Source organism: Colobus angolensis, unplaced genomic scaffold (genome assembly GCF_000951035.1).
Source record: "Colobus angolensis palliatus isolate OR3802 unplaced genomic scaffold, Cang.pa_1.0 Scaffold208, whole genome shotgun sequence".
Classification (NCBI taxonomy): Eukaryota; Metazoa; Chordata; class Mammalia; order Primates; family Cercopithecidae; genus Colobus; species Colobus angolensis.
Genome location: NW_012115244.1, coordinates 1,687,259 through 1,691,326, shown reverse-complemented (window position 1 = coordinate 1,691,326; position 4,068 = coordinate 1,687,259).

Sequence of the window (4,068 nt, the reverse complement as noted above, 5' to 3'; positions counted from 1 at the left end):
TCTTCTTCACCAGCCAGCCTCCTGCCCTCCATGGCTCCCTCACCACCTCCTTCCCTCCCTCTCTCCCTCTCTCCCTCCCTCCCTGTTTCCCTCTCTTTCTCCCTCCCCTCCCCTCCCTTTCTCCCTCCCTCCCAACAACCATCCTCACTGCTTCTAGAATCCACCTGTTCTGTCTTCTTCACCAGCCAGCCTCCTGCCCTCCATGGAGACGTTTCTGAGGGAGAGGCAGCAAGGTGCAGCCATTTTCTCAACCGCCTCAGGGGAAGGGATTGACTGCAATGTGGAGGGGGTCTCAGGGCCCCCACAGTCCAGCAGCCCCCACCGTTTTCCTGACCTGGTCTTGGAGCCCTGGCACTGCGCCAAGGAGCCCAAAGACCATAAGTGGAGCTCACCGCTGAGTTGGGACTGTGCTTCGATTTGAGGCTACTTTTTGAGGATATTTTTCTTAGAGACCCAAATGTCAGAACTCTGTGTAACCGGCCTGGACTTCCTGAAACTGAAGTGGTTGTGGGCCCCGGAGGGCTCTGAGCATTGTTTTATTAGAAAGGGGGATTGTCACCTTCAAATAGATAATGACCATAGGGGGCTTATGCTCACACATAAGCCAGGGGACCCTGGAAACCTCATTTTGTTTGTGAGGGGTTGGGGAGTGCAGGCCGGCCCTGACCTTGCCCTCCTTGCTGTGGATCAGCCTTTGGAGATGCAGCAGCTGAGAGACACTCACGCCTTATCTCACAGTCTGCAGGGCAGCAATGGAGCAGGCCCAGCTGGGTTCTCAACTTACAGCCTCACAAACCCCAATCCGGGCGTGGGCCCCGCTGAGCCCTTGGCAGGAGGGTCTGCATGAAACCGCTCCACGCTCACTCGGTGTGTGGCGGACCCAGGTCCTGGCAGCCTTGGGTCTCAGGTTCCATTTCCCTGGTGGCTGCCAGCCCCAGGCCACGCTCTGCCGCTGGAGGCAGCTGGGATTCCTGGCCACAGGGTCCCCTCCCTCCACGAAGCCCGCGGTGGCGAGTCAGGTCCCTCTCCTGCTGTGAGGTTCTGACTTCACCTTCTTCCACCAGCGAGGGAAGGCACTCTCTGCTTTCGAAGGCCCACGTTCAGCAAGGGGCCCCCTGCGAGACGCGAGACCCCGAAGACAATGCAGAAAAACACGCCAAAGAAATGCAGAGGAAAGAACATGCAGGGCCCATGCTGCACCCTCCGGGGTCCCTGGGCTGCGGGCTGTGAGGGTTCCTTTCGCGTGTCCACTGATCCGGGCCGCAGGGTGCCCAGGCATCTGGTTAAGTGCGATTCTGGACATGCCTGCGAGGGTGTCTGCGGATGGAGTTAACATTTAAACTGGGGGACTGAGTATGGCCAATGGCAGTGGCTGGCCCCCCTGCCCAGCATGGGGGGACCTCCAGCCTGGGATCCTGCTCTTCTCCAGCCTTCGGACTGGAAACGAAGCACCAGCTCTTCCCGGGTTTTTGCTGCCTGCCTCCATCGCAGCAGGAGCCTATTTGCTGCAATAAATCTCCGCTCACCTGTGTGCCTGCGCACATTTCACACAGATGAGTGCCTTAACGTCTCAGGCACCAATGGCTTTGCTGTCTCCCCCAGCTCCTTGGAGACAGTGGAGAGAGACAAGCCTGGTCCAGAGCACAGCCAGCCTCTCGGGACCACCTTGAGCCGCTGGCACCAGGAGCTTGGAGCCCACAACACTCCCTTCCCTTGCAGCAGTGCAGAGGATGAGATTCCCATCAGCTTGGGACACCGAGATAAAGCAGGGAGTTCTAGGGGGCAATGCCGGGGACTTCAGTGTCATTTTGAGCCTATCTTGCCTTCAGCATGGGCAGGAGCTGCCTGTGAGAGTCCCAGCCCACTGGTCTGTCTCTGCCCCCCAGGGCCTGCACTCGGAAGGGGCTCAGGAAAGCTTGAGGAATTAATGGGACCCATGTGAGCAGCGTCCTTGGGTGGCCAAACCACCCACGAGGGACCCAACTGGGGACACCCGCCCAAAGGTGTGGCCCCTTCATGGCAGACCAGCCCCCGGGCGTCTCCTCAGAGAACAGGAATGGTAGTGGCTCACCCTCCCTCTGCCACCGCAGCCAGCCTAGGGGGAGACGGTCCCGGTGGGAGCTGTGGTCCTTCAACAGGGCAAGTGCAGAGCCTCCTGGGCACAGTGGCCGCCCCGGGCTGCACCGTGATGTCTCCCAGCCACGACTCCCGGTTTATTCACTTCTATTTTGCAGCTCCGTGTTCAGGCCTGTGCAGGTGGCACCGAAAGGACTCACCACACTGGAAGCTTCAGCTCAAAGATAAACGTCATTACGTTCCATCGTCTCTCCCTGTGGTTTACTTTCCTACAATACTCTTTCCAGCTGATGTTATTCTATAGTTTATGGATTGAGAATTCTTATACTTTTCCTTCAGACAAGCGGATACTATGTTGTCCAGGAGAAATTCCAGTGAAAATGCAGAGAGTTCTAGGCAAAAGGGATTTTGTGGTTTTCGTTTATTTGTTTTGGATTTTATTTTTTTGCCAAGACATTGTGGACTAATTAAAGGAAATGTGCGTTTATGGTGTGGGAACTTTCTTTTCTGTAACAATCGCAATTCTTCCCTTTTCTTTTAGGTGATGGAGACCCTGAAAGGCCCGGTTTTGTGAGAGAAATGTGAGTTTTTCTTTCTATTCTCTCCTCGGACTTGATCATGTTGAAGTATAATGCTTGGGTGGAGCCAGCCCCTCCCCTGGAGGTCACTGAGCTTCACAGGACGTCAGCCCATTCCCAGGAGGTCACTGAGCTTTGCACGACGCTAGCTCTGTCCAAGTCAGGGTCCCTGCACCCCTAGTTTTCTGGTCACTGGGAGAGCTGTCTGTCGAGCCATATGCTGGAGGTGGGCGGGAGAATAGAAATAGAAACTCCTCATGCAGCCGGGTCAGGGCACTGATAGCCACACTGATGTCCACGGTGTAACGGTCACGGACTCTGTCCCCAAAGTAGCCCATTTTTTACAAAGACGATCACTGGGGGAGGCTGTCTGTGAAACGGAGCCCTCCATTTCAGCCGCTCCCGCGTCGGGCCCAAAATAGCTGCCTGCTGGTCATCACTTCTGCGATCGCACTTTCATCTGCACTCAATTACACCGCTGCCGCGTATTTCTGGGCTGCTGGTTTATCATGTAAGAATATAATTTAAAAGTGATCTGCACCTCACATTCCATATTTAGAAAAAAATTAAGTAGAAAGTAATGAATGCCACCCATCTCTCAACAATTATACATAGAAACCTTTCAATTCTTCGTGCAAGATGCAGAGATGAGCCTGGAAGTCAGGGCGGCTGCAGCTGACATCAGGTCTATACTCGTATTAGCAGCGAACCCACCATCAGGAGGCCAGCTCTTCTTGTTAAGTGGACCTGGGGTGATATTGCCCTGACCCAAGATAATGAATTCATATTTTAAATGCATTTTCAATTTAGGGTGTATTTTAAAGCAATTTGCAATTTGTAGACAACTGTAAATCAGAACATTAAATTAATCACGTAATGAATATGGTAGAGCCATTTTTGTAAGGCAAAGGAGCTTATTTTCCTTCATCTTTATGGGATAAGTAGACCCTGCACTTTGGAAACGAATAAAAAGCTCTGTATTTAAAACACAGTAGCTCCGAGTCAGACTCCACTGACCTGTCCATTTGTAATTCACATCGAAGGCATCTCTCCCCAGGGAAGAAGGAAACTACAGCTACACAGCTGCTAGATCCACATCCGCTGGGTTTAGGTCTCCATCAGTTGTACGGGCAGTGGACGTAACCCAGGAAGGTATGACTCCACTGCCAGCCCAAGCCAAGTGACTTTGTGTGAAGACCTCTTTCATGTCAAGCTGTGTCCTCACTTTTGGTTACACAGCATCAGTGTGGGTTCATCTACCCTGGGCTGTGAGGCCCCAGAAACAGGGATTCTCTGTCTTCACTCCCAACTGTCGTTATGGCCTGCCTGGCACATGACTGGGCCAATGGCACTGAATGAATGGATGGATGGATGGATAGGTGGGTGGGTGGATGGATGGATGGATGGATGGATG